General features: G+C 44.7%; 1 protein-coding gene across 4 annotated transcripts in view; it reads left to right on the forward strand.

Moving 5' to 3' along the window:
* Positions 1–9,683: 9,683 nt before the first annotated feature.
* ITCH (itchy E3 ubiquitin protein ligase) overlaps positions 9,684–24,788 on the forward strand; it is a 55,091-nt gene continuing 39,986 nt past the window's right edge. For 3 of the 4 annotated variants that reach the window (XM_027664033.1, XM_027664034.1, XM_027664035.1), the window contains exon 1: positions 9,684–9,766. The gene's annotated coding sequence lies outside the window, so the exon portion shown is untranslated. Of the gene's footprint in view, positions 9,767–19,314; positions 19,404–24,788 lie in introns of all 4 variants that reach the window. The other variant, XM_027664036.1, reaches the window with a different exon arrangement.

Genomic DNA, 24,788 nt, shown 5'->3' on the forward strand with positions numbered 1-24,788 from the left:
AGCGGGCACGGGCCCATGTCCCCCACTCAGGGGGACACGTGTGGTGGGCAGTGCAGGCTGTGTTGGGGAGGGGCCTGGGGCCTTTGGTGTGAGGGTGCTGGCTCTGGGGTGCCATGGGCCCCATGGGTGCAGGGTCCTGGAGGGGGTGCAGGGTGTGGGAGCCGTGGGTGCTGCAGAGAGTGCCAGGAGATGCTGGGAGGGGCAGGGCTGGGGAATGCAGGGCTGTGGGAGCAGGGAATGGGCAAGGGGGAGTCCCTGGGTGATCCTGCCTTCTTTTTCCTGCAGACAGGGGCCAAGTTTAACTCTCCCCTGCCAGAGCTGCCTTTTGCTTTCCCTGCAGCTCAGGAGGGAGCACCAAAGATTGCCTGGGTTGGATCCAGCTTTTCTCATCTGGGGACGTTCATTCTGCCACAGTGACTTGGTTTAAGGAACTCCCTCACATTGGGCTTCTGATAGAAACCCCAGGAGGAAAACTAAGCCAGCAGAGTGCCGGCCTTCACAGGGTGTCACTGCCAGCCCAGGGCACTGGCACAACACCCAGCTGTGCCCTTCCAGTCTGCAGGGTCCTGGCTCATCCAGCTGGGCTGCAGCCCCTTCCCCAGGGGTGGCACGTGTGCCTGCTGTCCTGGCACACACAGGGAAGGTGACAGAGCAATTGCTCCTGTCCTCTGGGCGGTCCCAGCTTGCCAGGGGCTGCAGGTGGTGCCCAGACCCAGCTCCAGCCCGTGCGGGACAGGACAGCAGAGCTGAGGTGCAGGGGAGGGCAGGGCAGGCCTGGGGGGGTGCAGGTGACTGAAGAACTGTAACAGAAGAATAAGAATGCTTGACCTCTTCTCTTGCACACGTCTGGACTCCTGAGTAACTGCTGTGTTATGTGTCAATCCCTTTTCTAAGGACTTTCAGGGGGAGAGGGAGTATCAAGTAACGAGGACAAAAGGGATCTATAGCAACTCTTCCGCTTTAAAGCTTTCCCCAAGGTACCTGTAAGCAGCTCTGAGGGTGGCACTGTGCAATTCCAGAGTTTTGAAGTTTGTTGTAGAGCCCACAGCATGGCATAAGTTCTTTCTCCTGCTCCTGCTTGACAGCACAGTCTCCTCTTATCTCCTTTGTGGCTCATTGTTAGTTTGGCAGCTTCAGTCCAAGCCTGGAAGGATCTGCAATAGAGAAAGAGGTGTTTGCAGGTGACTTCTGTGCAGGTGAGAAAAACAGACCAATATTCTTGGGCAGTGCAAGGCAGTCTGTGTTTTACAGATGCTGCTGGAGCTCTGCCCTCCTGGCTGCATGGGGCCCTGGGAGGTGTGAGTAGTGGGGGATGTGCTCTGCAGGATGAACAGGGGATCCAGGGCCCTGCCAGCCCCACAGGTAACACTGGATGCATTCCAGGCAGGAGGCAAATGTCTACAGCAAAGGCTCTTTTTGCCAGGAGAGCTGTGGGGTGGTGCTGCTCTCATTTGGCATTCACCTGTTCTTCCTCTTCCCTTCACCATCACTCACCGTATTCAATGAGGACACATCAGCTGGGAAGGTGCTCCAGCCTTGACCAGGCACTCCCAGTTGTCTCTGAGGCCATGAGCAGTGCTGAAAGAGAAGCCACACAAGCAGCGTGATTTGCCCTGAGCCTCTGGTTTCAGGGATTGACACCTCACAGCACACAGTATCATACTCCATTTTCATGGAAGTGAGTATTCTGTGCTCTGACTCCTATACACCCTGGTCCTTTCGTTGCTGATGCCACTGGTGGATTTGGGACACCAGATGGCGCAAGACAGGTACAAAAGGGAGGGAAAGGAACGGAGTGAAGAAGGAGGAACGGGAAAAAGGAGAGTACAAAACCTGAGAGTCCATGAAACAGTAACAGGATTTTATTCACGTTATACACCCTGTGACTGTTTCATTTACTGTAGGAGTTCAAACAGGGAAGTTCTGGGTTGTAAATTTATGTATCTCACTGGCACTGAAAAGCTGAAACTCAGGGGAAAGAAACCCACTGTTTTAAAAATAAGAATATGACATTTCTTCAGAACTGTATTTCAAAAAAGACTGGGCTTGCTGGCACGGGTGTGAAGTGCTGCAGATGTCAAGACCAGGAGAAAACATCAGCCTAAGCCTCTGTTTAACACAGGTGAGATATTCACACAGGTGCATCACCAACCTTAGAAAATGCAGCACTATGCCCAATACTCTAACAAAGTACCCCGTGCACATCTTAAAGTGGTACTCACAGAGAAAGAAATCATTCATTGTTGAATTCTGTACCTCAGGTAGCCCTTGCCTGTAAACTGCAATGATTTCATTTTCCCACAAACTTACATATTGCACATACAAATTCAGTTCTGCCCATGAAGCACAGTGATATTGTGGTGGTGGCCTTCAGGAGACCCTGGTTAGGAAACCAGTGTTGTTTTACCCTGCTTGGTTAGGAGTGAAGGAGAATCCCCACGGTGAAGGATGCAGATGAAAGAGGAGGTGTGTGATGCTGTGCCAGCCAGCACAAGCCATTCAGTGCAGAGGGACACATACAGCATTTGATGATCCAGTTAGATCATACCGTGGGAAATGTCACAAGGTGCCTAATGAAGACACTGGTGGTGCATCACTGGTGTCTTCTAAGTGAAGTGTTTTGCTCTGTAGCCTCACCTTGTGAGGGCCCCAGCCAGCAGACGAAGGTTGCAGGATCCCTTTTCCATGCTCGTGGAACTCAGCCTAGCAGGGGTCCCATGTGGGATAGAGCCCCTGTTGTTCGTGCCTTGAATTGGCTTGAATTGAGTGCTGTTACAGGCAGCAAACATACACTCAGAGGACTCCAAAACGTGGTCCAGCTCATGAACTCCCTGCCTTCAGCGTCAACTCTGAGACATGCACAGTTTGTGGTGCCAGTGCTGGGTAAATGGTTTGGCTCAATGGTCTTAGAGGGCTTTTCCAGCCTTAATGATTCCATGTATTGTTTCATGTTTGCACAAAGTCCTTCCCAACGTGATTTCCCACTATCCCCTTGTGCAGAATGACACCACTGGGGATCCGGTTCAGTGTCTCAGTCCACAGCAACGTTTATATTGCTGTAGGAAGCATTTGCATTCTGATGATTAGACCATTTGCCCCAGTGATATTAAATCTGACAGATTCCAGATTTATGCAGGTGACTTTCTCCTCCCCTGCCCTCCAAAAAGTCTCCTGCACTCTGCCAGGTCCTGATGCTGGTGATGCCATCCCTTCCCACGGCGAACTGCCCGACAGAGGGCAGAGGAAGCCTTCCTTTGGCTTCCCTGGGAATGAGGACGAGCAACATTCAAATAAGAGGTTGGTATGATCCAGCTGGTGCCTTTTAGGAGGATGACAGTTAGTCCAAGGGTTAAAAGGAGACTGTATTTTTGTTGCAAGCACACTAGAAATCATTTACTTGTGATCGTGCACTGTGCACACCCAGGGCAGGCAGGAACTGAAGCAAGAGCCAGAAGATAACAAATGAACTACTGTGAAGGGAAAATTGGACTAATGTTATTACCTCTTGCCTCTTATTTCCCTTGTACCCTCAACAGGAGGAGTATCACCAGGTTTTGTTCCTTGTAGGAACCCTGGGGCCAGCCTGTTACACAAGAGGCTCATTCAGTCTGTGAGAGCCCAAGGCTTGGGGTTGGTGGTAAGCGAAGTGGATCATCTTCTCCTCCCTCTCCAGTTGTAGCAAACATGTGCATAACATGAGCTGAGGACCAAGCCCTGGGCCTCGCAGAGCGAGTTTAACCAAGTAAATTCTCCCTTAATCCGTTCTGGGAAATCATGAGCACTGCACCTGGTATGTTAATGGCATGTGATGGGACTGGTACAGCCACCTTCCAGCACCTTGCTCTTACTCACCCTAAGGTTGGAATTCAGTGCACCCAGAGCATAAGAAAGGCTGGATAAAAGAAATCAAATGAATGAGCAAGATCACTACTCAGCCAGGGATGTTCAAAGCCTGGACTGTTAGTCCAAGGCCAGAGGCTTTGTTCAGAGTTCACAAGTGTAAAGCTGCAGCTCCAAGGGACCAACTTAGTGAAACCTGACCTCTCACTCGACAGGATTGATAGCTTGGGTGGAGTTTTCTTTGCAGTGGAGGACATCGAGGTATCCTAGTACCAGGTGCTACATAAGGTAAAGAAGGTACAGACCCCTGAAGCTGATAATGGCTTTTAAAGAATTATTAATAGAAACCAGCTTTATTTGGCTTTGGATCAAGCTCAGGTACTTAAATCATTCCTCCTCCTTTTGTATTAGTTTTGACACCACGTGGCTTTTTATCAGCACATGTTCTGCTCTGAAACACCAGCTGATTTATACCAGAGCAATTTGCAAGGAGGCAAACCACTCAGGAGGTGAGTCAGCCTCTGGATGGAGGTAATTCACAACTGTTTAAATGAGGGAGGTGATCAGGATGGGACAGGAACAAAGCTGGGTCTAAACAAGAGCTGTCTCTGCTAACCTCTCCATGTCAAAACCTCTTCTTCAACAGCCTGGCAAAAGCAGGCATCCAACTGACACTGAGCATGTGTTCCCATCCTTTGTGAGTCCTTGGTGCACCATCCAGAGGGTAAAGCCGTAACTGGGATCCAAGTGGTGCCCGTGGCACCCTGCACATCTGCCTCACCAAGGTCTCTGTGGAGGCAAGAGCTGGACAGAGCCATCAGTTAAGAACTGCACAGTTGTTTCACCTCTCCCAGCACCAGCACATCGTGTCTTCTGCTGAAAACTCCCCAGCACATTTCTGGTATCATGTTTTTCACTCCCAGCGAAAAATAATCTTCAGCCTTTTGCGTGGGGAAGAGAGGAACAATTTTCTTAGTAGCTTCTCCTTCCTTTAAAATATCTACATATCTGGGTTGTGTCATTTCCGTTCCCAAGACACCTAATCACTCCCTCCCACTTCTCTGATTATGCACTGCAGAGCAATTGAGTAATCAAATACTTAATTAAATAGCCACACGTCTTTGTTATACCCTTTAATTAGATTACTTGGAAATAATAATAGCTTCTCACCAACCTGAAGGGTTCGTTAATTCCTTCTGCAGATAACAGGAAGTAATTTATCTTTTCCTACTGATATTTTTCTAAATCCCAAGTCAAATGAATCAATTCTGATTTAAAGTCAATTAGAAAGAGATGCACTCTGACACTACACTGTTATCTTCATGAGTGGAGTAATGAATTCAGACTCTCATAACAAGGCAGTACGACAGAATTTCTCCTTTCAGAGATGACGATTTCAGGACAAGAAGTCTGATTATAAAATATAAAGCACTTCCTGCAATAATTACTCAGATAACAGAACACTCCAGAAGACTTCTTTATAAGAATAAGACTATATAGTATTTATAAAATGCTTTGACATTCAGTAAAGAGAAGTGATATGAAAACAAAATACTCCTGCATTTCTAAATCACCAACTTTACACAGCCTTAAGTCAGACAGAAGCATTAAGCCACTGTTAAAGACTGAAAATCGCTCAGGAGCTAATGGGTGCTGATGACACCTGATGACTGTTGCACACTCATTGTGTGATCCTTGCCCGGGGCTGTGTCTGTCCCAAAGCAGGTAAACATCCACACTCCCCAAACTGCCTCCGTGGAGGGATGGTCACTGTGGTCTCCTCAGTACCAGGACCAGCTTTATGTTGTCAAGTTATACAGTGACAGGGACTGAGGTCCAACGTGAAGGTGGAGAAACCTCTCAGGAAACCAAGCAAAGACAAATACAAGTGGTGAAATTCCAAACAGACACATGCGGAAAAAAATCAATATATGGGTCATCATACACTTGACCAGGGCATGAAGAGGCCGTGGGATCTCCATCCTTGAGGGTATTTGCCTCTCAGCTGTGCAACCTTATCTAAGCTGGTTCTGGTTGAAGACCGAGAGGCCTCCATGGGTTCCCTCCTACCTGAATTGTTTTGTATTTGTGTGATGCTGACAGGATTTTTATGTGCTTCACTAAAATAAATAAAATAGAAAACATCAAACACTTTTCAAGGAGAAAGAAATGCAGTTCTGTTTCCAATTCTGACAGCAACTTGCTGGGCAACCTTTAGGAAATCATGTAATGTTGGAAAGAAGTGCTTTGTCATGTGTGAGGTCAGTGGGGTTGGCTGAGAGTGGAAAAAGGGAGAGAATTGTGAGAAACAGAGTCTCAGAGTAACATAATTTTTCAAATTAGAATTTATTATATAGTAGAAGCAAGCAGTGCTGGGTGGCAGTGGGGTCTTGCTCCTAGACTTGCCACTCTGATACAGTTTGTGGGTCTGATATTTATTTCAAACATCCCATACATATTCATTACATCACATACATACACATTTGACATCACTATTCCAGGTATTCAACATATGTTTATTTTTATAGCTAAGACTAATTTGTTATCTCTATGATGTTATAAATTCATGTGTTCTTTGACAAAAGGCACCAGCAGGCTGCTGACCCGACCTGGTTTGGACATAATTCCTGGCTAGGAGGACAGGGAAGGTGATGGTCTGTTTTATGTCTTTATGGGGGTGCAATTAAGTTTTACAATCCATTTGTTTTTCTTCTTTCCTGAGGTTACATTAACCCATTTGTTTCCCATTTGTTTCCTTTCCTGACACCAATTAGGGCTTGTGTTTATTACAGATTGAAGGCAGGGCCTAACTCAGGAGAGAGGATCCCATACTCTGGGAACAGTAGAATAATAAGTGTGTTCAGTGCTTCTCTTGTCTCAGCCCTTTAGGTGAGGGAGCCCAGAGCTTTGAGGTACTAGAGAGCAATCTCCATTTGCAGACTTCTGCTCAAAAAATCTATCAGAATCACAACATTTTAATGATCTTGCAAGGGTTTTTTTATTACCACATGGAAGATTCAAACATGGAAGCGATTTATACAACTCTGCCACACAAATCCTCATCCTCAGTGGTTTCCCAGTCAGGTCCCAACAGCACTCACTGATGTGCCAGTTCTGGCTGCAACAACTGGATAAGATTTCATTAGGGATTTGAATATTATTGTTATTTACCACAGTCCAAGTGAGAAAAAATGCTGCACATATTTTGCCACGAGAAACAGTCTCTGTCCCACCGACCAGTCTGGATTGGACTGAGAAAGGTAGGTAAAATATTATGAAAATTATAACATATTATCTTTAAAAAATTAACTCCCAGAAGCACAGATTCATCCTATCAAACCTGGCAAATCTGAAAGCCTATAAAGCATACACAGTTTTCCTAAATAGGCTTTGGACAAGATTATCCTAAACAATTGTGGTAAACTGCACCAATTTCTTGGGGTTCTTACTAATCAAAAGAAAGTTATGACAGGGGATAGCAAGAAAATTCCATCCTGCCTGGGCACCTTGCAGTTATAAAAAGTACAGGGGAAAAAGAAAATAATCAAGCATTCTCCTCTTTTCCGCAAAGTAAAATTTTGGACACATAGCTCTTCTGCCACTCAATTATATTCATCTTTGTTTGCAATGTATTCTATGTTAATTATTTATTTGTTGTTCCAGTTCACTGACAGGCCATGATTTTTCCAGGAAAAATGATCTCTGAAACAGTGTGAATGTGAGGATTGTTCCACGTTCCTTTCCTCCTGGCAAACACAAACTCATCAGTAGTCTGTGCACCTGGAATATATTCTTCTTCTCATGAATTTTGGAGAGCAGATGGCGCCAGTGGTACTTGACTGGAGGCATCAGAAGCTGAAAAACAAAGAGATTAGGGCTGCTGGGGTTGAACAGCAACCACTTTTCTGAAGTGCTGGTTGGGAAGAGGAGGGGGAAAACGATTACAGAGAGGCCAACTGATGTGGTGTCCTTGAAAAGAGACACTGAGTGTTATTCACCTCTGCTGGGAGACAACAAATCCAGCAGAAAGGAAGCCCAGCTGTGCATATGTGGAACTCCAGCTGCAGTCAGAGCCTCATTGTCCAGGACAGGAATTGGTATCACAACACTGCAAGAGAGACAACTGTTTATTTAGGTGATGCATGAGACAGAAATCTCTGTCAATTTTTATCATCATTAATTTGAATAGACCATTAACTATTGGAACTATATGTGGTCAAATATTTCTAAAGGAACATAAAGACTTAAAGGTACATAGAAAAGCCCTAGAGAAAAAAAAAAAAGAAGAAGAAGAAAAAAACACCTCAAGAACTTATTTCAGCTCTTCAAGTTGTTTGTTCTCATATAGGGCTGCAACCTTGGCTCCAAACTTGCTTCACAGGGACTTGCACCTCTCTGACAAAGCCACCCACACCTGACTTTTCCACACTCCCAGGCTCTGGCTGAGCAGCACCTGTTGTTCTGTACTGAAATTCAAGTGATTTCTGTGCTTGAAGTGATGTGCACATGTGCCTTGGTCAGTTGTAACCACAAATGGTTGATTGGCATCGAGACGTGTTGGTCTGTTGGGGGAAACAATTGGAGCTGTTTTCTTGAATCAGCAGAAACACTTAATTGTAGCCATGAGATCTTATTGGAGTTTATGTGTGGAAGGCATGATGGATTTTCACATCCCTACCAGTTGTAAGAAAATGCTAAACTTTGCTCTTGCAAATAACGTAATTTTTCCTGAAGAATTATCAAGGAGATTCTCCCACTCTCCAAAAATTAAGGAGCCTTTTATCTGTTTTCAGCACATAGAAACTGGACTCTCTCATTCCTCACTGTCAAAAGAGGAGATGTATTTTAATTTCTATGTATTCACTTATGCAAAAATGCATTTGGGTCAAGAAAAATACGATGAAAACAAGAAAGGTGTTATGTAAAAGCTTAATAGGATCAATAGCTGAAGTATCTGAAGTGGATACATTAAAAATCAAAACCCTCACTGTGTGTCCCAAAGCCCTCACTGCCACCGGGGATGCTCCAGCTGCTTGACAGTCAGAAACTCCTGTTACCCAGGACATCCCTTTGTGCTCTGGGAGAATTCCAGTCATTCCTGTCACTGCAGTACCTGGTACCAGGGATGGCCGTGGGTTCCTCAAGACGTTCCTGTGCCAGCCCAGCCCACAGGGGTGCTTTGATGAGCAATCATTTTTACTGTTGTGTGTGTGTGCATACACATGTATATGTACATATACTCTGTGTGTGCATATAGACTCACAAATCACAGAGTGGTTTGGGCTGGAAGGGACCTTAAATCTCATCCAGTGCCACCCCCTGCCCTGGGCAGGGACACCTTCCACTGTCCCAGGTTGCTCCAAGCCCCGTCCAACCTGGCCTTGGACACTTCCAGGGATGAGGCAGCTACAGCTCCTCTGAGCAACCTGTGCCAGGGCCTCACCATCTTCACAACCAAGAATTCCTTCCCAAAATCCCAAGAATTCCTTCCCAAAATCCCATCTAACCCTGCCCTCCGGCACTGGGAAGCCATTCTCCCTTGTCCTGTCCCTCCAACTCTTGTCCCTCTCCAGCTCTCTTGGAGCGCCTTCAGGGACTGGAAGGGGCCCTAAGGTCTCCCTGGAGCTTTCTCTTGTCCAGGTTGGCCTCCCCACCTCTCCCCGCCCGCCTCCACAGGCCATGGACGCCGAGGACACGCTGGATACCAATGGATACCAGGGGATATCCCGGCCCCTCCCGGTCCGCACCGAGCATGCGCGGCTCCTGTCGCGGGGCACGCCGGGAGCTGTAGTTCCTGCCGGCCGCCGGGGGGGGCTGAACTCCGCGCCTGCGCAGGTGGCGGCCGACTTTGCCAAGTGCCTGTGGGAGGCCGGGCGGGCCGCGCTGCCATCTTGGAGCGAGGGACGGCGGAGCCGCGGCCGCGCCGGTGAGCGGAGCGGGCCGGGGGGCACGGGGGGCCGGGAGGGGGGTACACGGGCCCCTGAGGGCGGCGAGGGGACACACGGGGAGCGCGGGGACGCTGCAGGTGGGCCCGGGCGCGGAGGGGCCGCTCGCCCCGGGAGGGGCTCGCTGAGGGCGGTCCCGCCGCCCGGGGCAGCAGCGGGGGCAGCAGCGGGGGCAGCAGCGGGCCCTCCCCGCGGGTCCCGGGACCCCCGCACTGCCCGGCCCCGCCGCCTCCTGCCACCTCCGGTCCCGTCCCCGGCGGTGCCGCGTCCCTGCCCGGCCGGACCCGCCGGCCTGTCCCGCCCGTGTCGCCGGGAGCTGCCCCTGCACCCTCGGCCTGCCGGGGGCTCGCTGCCCACAGGGCTGTGCCCTCCGCAGCCCCGCCGGCACAGCCGCCTTCCCCCGCCTGGGTGTCCCCCCTGTCCCGGGGCTCCCTGCCGGGGTACGGGGGCTCGGTGCCTTTGTGCCGGCCGGGCACAGCCGTGCCGGGCAGGAATGTTTCCCGGCGGTAAAGCCCGGCTGCAGCCGGAGGTTTGTCCCGAGCCGTGTTCCCTCTGGTAAACACGGCAGAACGGCAGCGCTGGTGCCACCGCTCTGTTTTGGAAACAGGGACAAGTTGTGGCTGTTAACCCTCCCGCTCCCGACCAGGCTGTCTGTGACCTTGTGTGCCGGTAGCGTACAGATAAAGCAGACGATGATGTTTGAGGATGCGTTTGTCCAATTTGCTCAGATATCCAAGAATTTAACTTGTTTTAATAGCTGTCATGTGTGGTGTTAAACAGGCAGAGGAACTCCCGGTCTGTGTGTGGTGCAGAGAGAGGCAGGTGTAGCATTTGGGGGGTGTGTTGTGTGCCATCCTTTACCCTTGACGCTTCAGGAGACATCCCCAGCACAACTTATCTCTTTGGCTTAGAGTTGAACAGCTCAGAAACCAGGACATTTTAGGCTATCTTTCCCCAGTATATTACTGCTTATTTTAGTAAGTTTGTCATTGTTTGTTCTCTGCTACCCTGCCACTCAGTCTTTTCAAAGAGAAAAGGAGAGAGATCTGGGCTGCTGTTTGTAAAAAGACACTCTGTGTGGAGAGACAGTACATCCAGCTATTGCTTGTATTTACCTGAGAAAAGGTGCAGGCATTTAAGAGCAAAACATGACCTGCAAGCTGTCTTTGGTTCTGAGGATTTTAATGCTTAAAAAAATCTTGTTTGAAAAAAAAATAAATTCTTTTCTATCTTCTTGAAGCGGAGGCCCAAACCAGTTCTAATTTAAATACAGTTAGATTGCTGTTCACTACAGCTGTTTAAATCTGAGCTGGCTCTAGTGTGCATTCTGAGTTATGATTTAGGGACATTTAATCATTACACTGAATGCTTTCACCTCCAAGTGATCACTGGAATAATGTGTAGCATTCTGATCCAAACTGGGTTTTCTTGTCCTTAAAACAGGAGCTGATACAGTACATGTGAAAGATGATGTTGCAGTGGAAAATAACTGAGACTTCTGAGAGCTAACTTTGAAAGCTTCTTACAGATTAAAGTTATTTTGAGGCTTAAGAGAGATTGAGAGAAGATTATTTATATGAATTTATTAGTTAAGGAGCATCACCTCTTTTTCTTCCCTCAATTTACTCTCCCTTCCTGAAGTTCTGTTTCTTCTATGGTGGAACAGACCTGAAACATGAAGTTTCTTTGTATCTACATTTCAAATTGTTTGGAGAAGTTAACTACAGAATAAATAAACTCATATGAAGACAGGTAGTAAAGTAGCATGATTCTCTTGTAGAGTTTGAATTAATCATTGTTTCTAGGAGAGCATGCCTTAGACTGCTTGAAAAACAGGTTTCATTTTCTCCTATTTTACAGTGTATGCAATAGATACTCTTTTTCAACAGCATTATCAGTCAGTGATAGCCTCAACATCTTTTTTGAGTTTAAGCTGTTTAAACAAATTGGTGAATGTATTCAACCATACTGAAGTACTTTTCATGTAGCCAAACCAATTTGATTTCTGCTTAAAAGCAAGGAAAGGAATCTGCAGGGTTAGCAAAGAAACAACCCATGCACACAGTAATGGTGAAGCTTCTGGGAGTGCTGTTACTGGTGGAGTTTATTTGCAAGCCCTAATGCTTGGGTGTTCAGTTCTGTCCTGTTCCAGTTTTTATCACTGTGCTGTACTGAGGTGTAACTGTGGGAACTGCTTCGTGCCCTCACACCCAAGGTGAACCCGTGTGCAGAACCCAGAGCAGGGCTGGCCTCAGTTCCTCACTGGAACTGCACTTTGCCCAGCTGCAGGAGCACATGAAGTGTGTGCTCGCCTCAGAAGAGGAAGCAGACAAGCCATCATTATGGTTTAACTTGGGAGGATTCTGTTTTTCTAGTTGTTTGCTTTTTACTGTCTCGTAAATTGAGTATTTTTAAAGGTTTTAGGTAGTCCTTGGGTTTGGTTGGACTGTTACCTGAGCTAATTCTCTGCACGTTTTGGAGAGGGAAAGGCAGTTGTTGCTCTCCATCCCTCTCCTCTGAGGAATAAAGCAAGAGAGATTTGGGCATTTTCTGTAAGTGACTGGTGTTTGGGTTTTACTGTAGTGCAGAGTTGCTGGAGCTGAAGGACTGATCCTTTTCTTCATAAGTATTGCAAATTACACTTAATAGAAATTAAAGTATTGCAACAAACTGGGAAAAAGCAGTTTAAGGAAGCCAAGGCCCTGTTTCATATGAGCAGCTCTCGAGTTATGCCTGGAATTTCTCCTTTTGCTCTACCAAAGCATAGCAGGTTTGTTCCCCGCTCTGAGGAAACACCAGATCTTGTTGCACCGGTAATTCAAATAATTTTTTCATACTTGGCAGTATGTTGCTGTTCTTTTTTTTTTTTTTTTTTTTAAGTTTCATTACAGTCCTTCCATTTAGGAACTGATAATTCCTGCCTTCCACCCACCTGCCTGAGCTGTTCTCAACTCTGCTGCGGGGAGAGGCACAGAACTACTGCCATGTTTTGCATCTGCATCGTTGATCCTGAACTTGGAGCTCACACTCAAGTGCTGAGCAAGAAAAGGCCCATTCTCTTCTGGGGGATTGTTAAAGTTTTATTGGGTGGAACCTTGTTTCTAATCCAAAAGTGAAAGTTGAGTGATTTCCTTTACTGAAACGTGCAGATCTCGGGTTCTGGGTTGGGTAGGTGGTGATGGGGGAGCTGGAGTTTCAAGAGGAATGTGTCAATATGAGCCTCTATAAAGTCTTTATAGATCTAACTTCTTGTCAAGGGTACCCTTCAGACATACTAAGTGTTAGCTGGATACCTGGTAATCTTTTTGAAGTTTGTTACTAAGGAAAAGGAAGATCAGGTAAAGTTTAAAGTGGTCTTGAAATAGAAAAAGACATGATGAGACAGCCTGTAATCTGGTTCTTACTCATTAATTTGTCAAGTGGGTAGCCATTTGCAGGGAAATATCCATCAAGAATATAATTTTTGTGACTGGGAGCATGTTCATTTACTGAAAAACAAAGCAGGCTCTTTGATTCTCTGAGTTTCATGTGATTGGGGTGGAACTTTTGCCCGGGCAAGTCATTGATAACTTACTGCCCTAGTTAGCTTTGCTTGTCCTGTACGATGGGAAAAGCAAAGCAAGGCTTGTTGCTGAGCAAGCTGAAGAGATGGACTGAGACACAGAAGAGAGGATTTGTGTTAATTTTTAACGTGCTTTTGGTCAGTATCCATCCTTCGTGCCTGTTCCAGTCCCCAGTGCTAGCTGTCCTTTAATTATGTATTGATAATCATTGCTCTTGCTTAACTCTTAGAATGCTCAGATATCCAAATTGTTGTTTCTTTCCTGCTGGTTTCATAAACACTTGAATGGATTAAGACCTGTTGCTCTGAATACTCCATCTGTTCTTTTCTGACACCTTGATTTTTTTGCTCTTCCAGTGCTGCTGCTTTTTTGATGGAGTGAGTTTTTTCTGTATAAGGATTCCTCATCTTTAAAGTTTATTTGCTTTGGCTTGTCAGAGCCTGAATTAACTGATTATTGGATCATTTGGATTAATTTTTCTTGGTAGGACTTGCCTCTCTAAGTGTGTACACCATGTGTGTTTATTTCCTACTGCTGGAAGTATGGAACTTCAGGGACTAGATAACAGATGTGCTGGTCAATATATCAACATGTTCACAAGATGATAATGTGTTTGGCCTAATCTTTAACCAGGCTTGCTATCCTCTGGGAAAGTGTTGCATATTTTCACCAGCTTTTACCTGAAGAGCCTTTTCTCTCTATTGGAGACCTCCTGGGCAGCCCTGCATGTGGAGGTTTATAAACTGAGACAAAAGAAAATACCTGAGCTTAGAAAATGCAAAAGTACCAGAGTGATGCTGACTTGCTTTTTGTATCAGGATCCCAGAATGGTTTGGGTTGGAAAGGACATTAAAGATACCAGTTCAAAGATCACAAAGCTGCTTTGGTTCTTAAATGTCTGTGATTGACCCAGTGCATGTGTTGTCATCAATAATGAAGTCTCGAAAGCAGCTTCTTACTCCAGCTGTTTGAAGGGGAATAATGTGTATGATGCTTACAGGAAAGAGGAGGGAAGTGCTGAAGGTTTAGGAAAGCACTCTGACCACCTCACTCTGTGTTGAAAAGGTTTCCAAACTAAACCTGTCTCTCCAGACTAAATAGCTGTCACCTGCCTTCTCAGGTGAATAGTGGCCATGTGGAACATTTCTAATTCCATTTAAGTGTTCATCACCTAAGGACACAGAGGAAAAGTGACAATCCAGGGGCAGTACTTCAGCAGGTAATCAGCATGTTCCCTTTTGGGCACGTCAGATTGAGTTGGTCACTGAGATAACAGAAGCCTTTTTGCCTTTTGCAAGCATGGCATTTGCTGTATATTAAAATGACCAATTTCTAGAGCAGTGCTGCATTTATTAAACATTTGCCTGAACCAGATCTAGTTCAGGTCAATGAATAAGCTATGGCAAGGCAGCAGTGTTCTCATTGGATCGGGGTATTTAACCCCTGTTCTGAAATCTAATTTAGCCAGGTGGATTTGCTCTGTGTGGGGACCTGTTGACATTGCTGGTGGTTTATTTATTTTATGTTCTCCATGGTTTAAAGGTTTTAAACACAGCCCTGTGAGGTGTGGCGTATCATGAGTTTGTTCCTTTCCTTTCCACTCTCAGAATTACAGGACTTATGGTAGTAAGTACTCTTAGTGAGGTTTGAGTTATTAAAGCAAAAAATAACATTTAAGCAAAGTCTTGCTTTCATCTGGGATGTGAACAAAATAATACTGTCCTGAGGGGGTATTAGAGGTGAAAATGCTGTCAGACTAATGCCTGTTCACTTTGAAGCTGGGGAGCTGCCCAGTGAACTCTACCTTGGAGTGGAGGAAACACCAGCAAAATGGAATTCCCAGTTAAGGGTGAGTGATACAGGAGGTGAGAGAGGAGGGACTTCAAAGACATTAATGATAGGGATGGGATCTATTCTGAGAGAAAGCCTATGTCACAGCTGGGATTCCTTGGCTTTCTGCAATTTCACTTCCTGTTTTTTAAAGTAGTAAACTTTTCTACTTTGTATTTTGCATTTCTGCCTTCATGACTTCTAATCAAACACAGTAAGGTTCTAATGTGTCACAAACTAGATAAAGTGTCAGAACAAAATTTAGAAGAACAATTGTCAGAACTCCTCACCTGGTTTAGACTGAAGGATATTTTGCTGTTTAAGAAGGTCACTGCACAGCTTTATAACCCTGTGGACCTGCACCTTTACTCCAGGGTGTGGGTTCCTTTCTGGTTTGCCTCGTGGTGCCTGCACAGGGAAGCTGTGACAGGGGGGCTGTACCCTGTGGGCTGTTCACACTGAGTTACTCCCCCTGCATAGTGTGCTTTGCCAGGACATGCAAAATATGCCTATTTTATGCAAAAGAAAATTGTTTTGCAGTTCTCGAGGCTTTTTTCCTGAAGATTTACTGGGTTTAGGCAGGTCAGTGACTGTCAGTTCAGCACTGGAACTGGCACAAAGACAGGGAAGGACTGTGAGACCCGGTGAAGGGCAGGGTGGGCTGTCCCTGTGGCACTGAGGAGCTGAGGGGAGCTCCCGGGCTGCACTCCCCTGAGGGCTCAGCAGCTGCACTGCTGACACTTGGGCAGTTGCCTCTGGCTCACTTTTTTGGTTTAGTTTTCGTTTAGGAGCCAGTTCTAAACTTCTTCACGGTCCTGTGGTCTTCCAGTTGGCAGTATGGAGAGCCCCTTGGAACTGAAGGGTGTCATTCATGTTTGTTGTTAGCAGATGGCCCTGTTCTTTTTTTTTTTTTTAATGTGCAACTGTCAGTTCTTCATACAGAAGGTCTAGGATGTAAAGACTGTCATTCAAGGATTTCATTTATTACTATAATTGGAAACACTGGGTAACCCAGAATTTCCAAAGCCTACTTTACCTGCTGATAAAGGGCAAAGGAATTTTAGGGCAGCCCCACAAAAACCAAGATTAGGAGAAATGCTGAGAATATTGAAATAGTGGTACAGTTCTAAGCCACCTTTTCCCTGTTGTTTCTCTTTTATTTTTCAGAGAGGCATGGGCTGGAACATAGCAGGCAGTCAGATTGTGCAGGGTTGGGATGGTTGTGTTGTCCACTCCCGACCATCTGGTCACTTGCAAAAGATTTTTGGGAAGCAAGTAATGGACTTCCATTGCAATGAGAAAACATGAAGATGATTCCTCTGGAACTCAAGATTTTGCTTGCAGCAGTTTGCAGTTTTGGAAGAGACAGTGACCTGTAGCAGAGTTTCAGATACCTCAGGATTGACTTAAATAGCATCAATACTTTTTTTCCCCCAGAAATTTTAATTTCCATTACATCTTTTGGATTTGTGTGTTCTGCTGTAGTAATAAATAATTTAGGTTGGAAAGATGCAACCTTTATTTTTGGCTGACATTGGTTTTCACACACAGGAATATTACTTTATTTTATTGCAAATACTAGATTTCCAGTTCTACTTTGTTTGATTGTGATGCTTAAGAATATTCAGAGAGGCAGCTTATTTTTCTCACGGGACAATATATGTGTAGTTATACCTTGGTACCAAGTTACCTGTGAGAATTCCAGTGCTTGCTCTTCCAGCTGTGTCAGAGTTAATCAGCAGGAACTGCCTCTCACCATCGACTTTGCTGAAGCACAAACAAGCAGCAGGTGACCAAGAGCTTTCTTTTCCGAGAGGTTTCAGATCATCAGCAGTTACAGCTGTCCCTGGCAGCAGGGAATGATTCATCACTTCTGTGATGAACCTCCCAGGTCGGATTGCAGAGCTGTGCACTTCATTTTGATTTCCTTTATTGCTCAGGTACCTACAGTGACAATCTGTTCAGCAGGTTTCTGTGGGCAGTGTGTTTCTCCTGAAAGCTCCATGGGCATTTTTGTCTGTGCTCCTGGGAGCAGTGGAGGTGTGTTTGAGGCTCTCTTCATTGCTGCACCCACAGAGGGAGGTACCTTGTGCTCCTCCAACCTTCATCAGTGCTCCTGGACACTTAAAACCAGGTGCAGTGTGTTCTGGACAGTCCTGCACAGCACATCCCGAAGGATCATGTTCAGGTTCATGCAGACACCGGAATTATGCTTGTGGAAATTGTATCTGCTGCATTTGAGGCTTCCAGCTGATGGGATTAGGGTTTCCAGTCTTTTAGTAGGCAACAGATCTTACCAAAGGCTGCTTGTAAAAACCTCGTTTAAAACACTTGTAAGGGCAGGTGAAGTTGCAATGACCCCGGGTGATGCTGTCATTTCATGGTGAAGCTTCCTGGGTTTTTTCATTCCCCAGAGTTAAAGCCTTTCTGCAGGTTTGTTTAAGTGGGTGTGCAAACCATTGATAATGAAATGTAGCTCTGAGAAAGGAATGGGGAAATATGTGTAAGCAGGCACTGAGCTGTAAACAAGGAGGGAAACAAGGATGAAATCCTGTGTGGATGCTGTCTCCTGTTAATAACTGAGTGTGTAACTGCTGCTGAAGAGACTCGTTCCAAAGCTGCGAGGTGGGTGGTGAAACAGAAGGTGGTGGCCTTGTATTTTGTTTTACTGAGCGATTTTGTAGCAGAGAAATTGTTTCTTATTGACACTTTGAAAATAACGTCTTTGAAATGCCTTTAAAAATAGCTGTAATACAAAACCCATTGGTCTCCTTCTGATTCCAAGTCACAAAATAACCAGCCAGAGTAGTTCAAGCTCAAGTGGTTCTCCAGCATATCTACTGATGTCAGTCTTTTATCTCTCTTCCCGTGAGCATCAAATTAAGTTCTGCAGTGTCTGAAATTTGCTCACGAAGGTTAATGATTTCCGCCTTTTAATTGGAAAATATCATCAAGCATAATCTGAACTGTGGTGCTGTGTGGGTTTGTCTGTTCTAGTGAGATAGGGGAGGGAAATGTGGGAACTGGAAACGAGGGAAGGTTAGTGGATATGTGAAAATCATAAGGTTGATGTGGTAACGTTGGTGGGAAATTATCCACTTGGAATGCAGCTGTCTTATGCCTCCAAAATTAAGTTGCCTGTATGTACATCCCTGGGAGTTTTGGCAGCATCATTTTTGTTTGGTTTTAGTATCAGAAGTGAAACTCCACTGCCATTCTTTCCCACTGAAGTTTGGATTCATTTGTATGGACACCTAGGAGAAGCTTTTAGAAACTGTTAGAGAATCAACATCCTTTAAGTGACACTCCAGCCTAAATTTGTCACACATGGGATATTTTTAATGTAAAATAGAGTAATTAGTTTGATTGAAAGTACTGCAGAGACTGGGACAGGAGCTTTAAAGAACCATGGGAGAGATGCAGAGCAACATATGGATAAATGTTGTAACAGATTTGCTTGGGTGAGTTTTTACCAAATGAGTTAAAATGAAGGAAATATGTAAAAGTATCAACAAGTTAAGATGTCTTTTCAAATAAACAGACTATTAACCATGATATTCAATGACTTCCCCATCTCTGATGTTGTGTAAATAATGACAGGATACCACAGGTTCCAAGACAGTGATATGTAAATGTTTTATGAGGTTTCTTATCAGGGCAAAAGAAAATGAAAATCAGCCAAGAAAGCAGAGTGCATGTGAAGTGTCCAGTAGCATTTTTCTGTTGGGACCTGGCCTTGATTTCTCTGTGTTCTTCAGTCTCATGTTACCTGCTTGTCAATAATTGGGGCAGGTAACACTGGAGTCTGTACAGTCCTGCACATGGTGTAGATTTACCCAAGCTGTGTTACTTTGTTCTTTATAATAGAGAGCAGCAATGAGGGAAATGGAAGTAGTTTTTAAAACTGGGAAAAAATACCTAGTGTAGGCTTGTGCATTGAATTTTAGTGTAGGACTTGGGAAAAGCTGTAGAAATTAGAGGGACATTGAAGATGAAGATTGCTGAATCTGAAGAGGTGCTGACTTGTGCAGTCTGTGCTATTCAAACTAGTAAAACATAAACTGTATCAATAACTGGGCACTGAAGGAGAACCTCAGTTTGAAAAAAAAGAATAACCTCTCTAACTCTCTTGATAGGTGTCTCTAGAGGAGGAGGAATCTGCAGCGAGGCAGACATAAAGAGAACAAGCAGGAAGAACAGGACAGGAACAACTGGAATTATTGAGGTAGTTTTAGGGGACTCAAAGAATCACAGAATACTTGAGGTTAGAGGAGACTTCTGCACATGGTCTGGTCCAAACCCCTGTGCTTAAAGCAAGGCCAGTCAGAGTGGTCAGTAACGTGTTCAGTCGGGTTTGGAATGTCTGAGGATGGCAACTTAACCTCTCCTGGCAATTTCCCCACTGTTCAGTCACCTCAGTAAAATAAATAACTCCATCCCCTGTTTTTACATCGAATTTCCTGTGTTTTAATTTGTGCCCACTGCCTGTTGTCCCATCCCTGAGCCCTGCTGGGGACAGCCAGCTTTTTAACCCTCCAGGTATTTGTACACGCTGATAAGATCCTCCTGAGCATTCCTCTTTTCCAGGTTTACAATCCTGGCTCTCTCAGCCTGTGCCCACATGTCGTGTTGCAATCACTGCATCATCTCTGTGTCCCCTGGCTGGTGTCACACCAGTACATCTGTGCCACTCTTGGTTTGGGGAGCCCAGAATTAGAGCTTTCCTATCCTGCCAGCAATGCTTTTCCTAATGCAGCCCAGGCTGCTGGTGACCCCTTTTTTTGCTGTGAGGAAGCATTGCTGGTTGGTGTTCAACAGCACCAGTGTTTTCTGCAGAGTTGTTTGTCTGTCCAGCTGCCCCCAGCCTTTACTGGTGTGTGGGTTTATTCCTCCCCAGGTGCAGAACTTCATGGAATTTTTGTTCCATCAGCATATTTGCTGAGAGTGAGCTCGGTCCCATTGTCCAGGTCATAAATGGAGAAGTTAAACTGCAATACCAGGAGTGTGGAAAGTCACTCACAGGAGTTGAGGGACCTTTTTGCTTTATTGTGGCACAGTGTGGGCTTCACTGAGCCCAAACGTGACTTCAGAGATTCATTAGAAAGATTACTTTTGATGAATGATTTTCTCCAGAGCACAGAATGAAAAGCAAGTTTGTTTTCAGTTGTTCAGCACCTCTGTGGATGCTGAATACTGCTGGAAATTTATCCTCCTTGTTGAAAGAAATATTTATGCTTACATACAGTGCTCAGTTACTGCATTTCCTCCCACATGGAACAGGTAGTTCCGTGGTCCAGCTCATCACTTAGGCCTCAGAAACACAGTCCATTGCCCTGGCTGATGACACAAATACTTTGTGCTTTGACAGACTTTTTTTTTTTTTGCCTACAGCACTCATCATTCAAGTTAAATATAAGCTTTAAATGCAATCTTGATGTGTTTGACTAAAAAGACTGTGATTTTTCCCCTAGTTTTAACTGCTGTGGTCATGTCTTTCTAGTAGTTTTGTAGGAACAATTTTCTGGCCTCGATTTTGTGCAGAAGAAGGGACAAAGCAGATCTGTCCCAGTGATGGAGAGTGGGAAATTTGGGGGTTTCCTTTTTACAATTTTAGAAAGGACAATATGCTGAAAAAGAATCTCCTCTGGAACTGTGAAATGAAGTGAAATGTGGAAGTCTTGAAATGAAGTGACTGAGTCACGTGGTCCCATGTGAAAATACTCCTGTCCACACTGGGGGAATGAAAGGAGGAGCAGAGCAGTAATGCACAGGAGAGAGCTCGGATCAGTGGATGGAACTGGGACCTGTGGAGGTTTCCACAGGGCCAGAGTGCAGAGAGGACCAGGGCAAGGGAAACAGGGAATGCATCTTCATTAGTGTTTTAATTGTTGTAATTCATACAAGTCTGTTCTCACAGACTGCACTTGGATTTGACCTGTGAAATGAGCCTGGATCAAGGAAGCTGAGCTGCTTTTGGATGAAACTAAACTGGAAGCTGTGGTCCTGCTGGTGTGGGACTGAGGACTCAGGGTAGAGCTGTTCCAAACTAGAGCTCCAGAAATGTATTCCCTGTGGGTATTGGGTCTGCCTGGCCCCACTCTGGTGCTTCCCTGCTCGTGGATGTGGGCACAGCTCCAGCAAATCTGACTGGGGAGGTACAGGGAGAGCCCAGAGACCCTCACCACTGGGAAAAGGCTGTTACCACTCTAAGAGAAGCTGTAACAAAAAACAGGTCAGCTCCAGTGTTTCTGAAAGGTGTGGGCAAGGAGTTTTTAGGATGATTACAAGAGGTGAAAATGGGTCTGTAAGAAAATAGGGATCTGTTTTGGCAAGTAATTCCCTCAGTAAGCTTAGGAGCCATAAGACAGTGCAATGAGCTGATACAAGCTAAAGGGTAATAGTCTTATTTTGAAATGCAACTTTTGAAAGGAATTATTTTAATTTTCTGTGAGTGTGTGCAATATGAACAAGTGTTGAAAATGAAGAAGCACTGAAGGTCTTCAAGAAGAAATGAAACAAAACAGAAAGAAACCCAAATTGATAAAAAGGGAAGCATTTATATGGATTGTTATTAATAAAAGGCACAGAGGAACATACATTTTAAGGTGTTAAATTAATAGCTGTTGCATTTACTAAATCCAGAATTGTTTTTGGAAAACAACTGGAGAATGCCTCCAAAGGAGTTAGCTTGGGAACTCTTCTCAGTCTTTCAACTGAGAGCTGTATGAGATGAATGAACAAACGTGTAGTGGAAAAATTACTGCACTTCTGTGAATGAAATCATGTAACAAAATAGATCTTGTTTGGTTTGGTTGGTTTAACTTTTACATTTGTCCTGGTGGTTTTAGCATAGCAGTTTGATATATGGTTTTCTGAAGTAAACAATCTCTTATCAAATGGAAGCTGCTGGTGATTGAACTTGATTGGAAGGTGTCCCTTAGGCTGGAAAAAGTTGTCTTTGGAGTTCACCTCTTTGCTCACTCTTTTTCCACGTTATTGCAAGTACCCAGAGGAATGACATTTCTAAGGAATGCATCTTTAGGTAACTCTGTATTTTAGCTTTCCTGCTCTATATGTTTAGTTTCTTTTGCTAGGTTTCAGCAGCAGTGTGGCCCAGAGATGTGTATGGGCAGACATGGAAGGCACTGTGCCCTTTATGCCCTAAGAGAATAGGATATATGTTTGTGCAAAGCCTCAGAGCCACTCTCTCTGTTGGCATTGTATCTGGAAACATGAACATCTAGTAAGATGCCTTTATTATAACTTGTATTTTGCTCCTAGTTGAGTGTACTGAAAGTTAGAGACACTGACGTTGATGTTAGCCCTGTTTTGGGGGGTGTTGGACAGGATGACCTCCAGAGGCCCTTTCCAGCCCAAATGTGTGATTCTATTAAAAAAAAGGGGAGGAGAGGAAATTGGAAACCAATTCCTAGAATTGTGTTCTTGTTTTAAGATACCCTTGTCTCCTCCTGTGCTCTTTCAGTAACACATTTTCATTTACATTATTTTCAGATCATTTTTAGGCAGTGTTTTTCTTAAATGCACAGCATAAGGAGAGCAGAAATACATGGGAAGGGTCTGAGAGATGAAAGGATAAATGCTGCCTGGCAATTGTTTAGACTGTGCAGAAATGCCTGAGAGTAAAACCAAACACACTTTTCTCATCCTGGGTGAATTTTCTCACAAGGCTTTGTACCACCACTTCAAAGTCAGTGCCTGCTCAGTGGATTTTGTCTCCTTAATTTCCTGGGCATTTCATAACAGGCAAAATTTTGGGGGTTTTTTTTGGTGTATTTTTTATCTTTTCAAGTTTTCATCATGTGTTTTATGTGAAATAACTTTTGATCCTTGAATATCTTTGTTTTAAATATGGAAATGTTAATTTCCTGACTGTTTCTCCTAACTCGTTGCATTGCAAGAAAATTGTTAAAACTGCAAAAAGAGAAGTAAAAGGAGGGTAATATAAATTATCTCTTCCCAGCAATCATGAGTTAAGAGATTACAAGTACAAAAATTGCTTAAGGGGGGGAAATAACTTAAACTTTTGACGTGATATTTTTGATCTGGGTGATCACATCAAGATTATATTGTTGCCCTAATTAAAAATTAATTGAATAACATGAATAAGTAGCTTATAGCTTGTGGATTTATGTGACTGTCTCCCTCACTACTGTGTCACACAGCTGAAGCAGTGATAAGGAGAGACCTCCAGAAAAATTCCTTCCTTCCCTTTCCCATAGCAACAGGCAGGAAGGGACTTTGGGTAAAGTTCTCAAGATTCCTTTGCATGCTGTCATGGGAAGGTCTAAAATAACCTGTTGCCAGCACCACCATGAATATTTGACTGAAGTGCTCAAGGCTGGGATTTGTGCTCTGTAGGAGCAGTAAATGCTTCTGGATACCTGCTCAGCTCCCTGTCAGCTCACAGTTTCACTGTGACTGCTCTCAACTGTCTGCTTTTCCCTGCAGAAAATTACCTTCCAAGGTTTCCACTGAAAAAAATGTTGTTTATACTTTCTAGGTGCTTTCTTTATAGAAACCTGGAAATAAAACAATTGGGGTTTTTTAGAAGTGAAATGTAACAGGGTTTGTTGCTTGTCAGGGCTCTCTCACTACAGGCCTGCCCATTACATTGCTTCAAACTGTCTTTTTACCTCTCTGAGGAAGGATGTCCCTCATTATTTCTTTAACCTGTATTTCCAAGAGATCCATTTGGGACATGGGTCACAGTGCAAGGAAGTGGGAGAATAAGGAGGGAAAGCTGACATTAATTTCTACAGGACACGAGAGTTCTAGTTGCTAGAACTTGATGCCTTTTTTTTTTTGTTAGAGGTCTGTAACAACAGTCTGATGACAGGAATGTGGAAGGTCAGAGGAACTTTGGTGTTTGGAGATGCTAAAAGGGTATTTCCCCCTGGTGTTCACACCTTAGGGGAACAGGAAAAGGCAACCAACAGTGAGTGAGAACTCCTGACCTGCAGGGGCAGCTCCCAGAAGAGAGGGACTAGAAAAGAGTTTTGTCCATCATGAACTAGATAAAAGAGCACAGACCTGTGTAACTGAGCTTTTACCTTGTGGGTGTGTTGCCAGCCCGGGATGACACCTGGAAACTTTCAGCCATTAAGGAACTGGCCTGAATATCTGGTTTCTTGAATGAAAAGCAAAGTCTTACCTTGCTACCTGCAGAGCAACTGCTTCCCTTCTGGTCCACATATATTGTAACTTGGTTCTGGTCGTGAACTCCTGCTGGAAATTTTCCTGAAATCTCATCACAAAAGAGGAAACATAGTTCTGAGTCAGTGCAGGATTGTGTTGAAGCTGTATGATTACAAAAGATTTTTTTTTAAAGGAATTTTAAAGGCCAAAATGAATTTCTAAAAGCAGTGGTTTGTAAAATGCAGGAGTTAATCCAGTTAATGTCCAGTTAATACCAGTAAATCCAGCAATTTAAAGATCTGTTTAAGGTTGTGGTAGTTAAATTATTCCAATTTCACTGTCTTCTCCTTTGTCTTCTCAACATTGGTTTAATTCTCTGTCCTGGGGGTTACCAGGCATGTTGAGTTTAATTGATCTTGTTTTCCAATGGGGGTGTTTAAGAACCAGCCATTTC

This window comes from Corapipo altera, unplaced genomic scaffold (genome assembly GCF_003945725.1).
Source record: "Corapipo altera isolate COAL_440 unplaced genomic scaffold, ASM394572v1 110, whole genome shotgun sequence".
NCBI lineage: Eukaryota > Metazoa > Chordata > Aves > Passeriformes > Pipridae > Corapipo > Corapipo altera.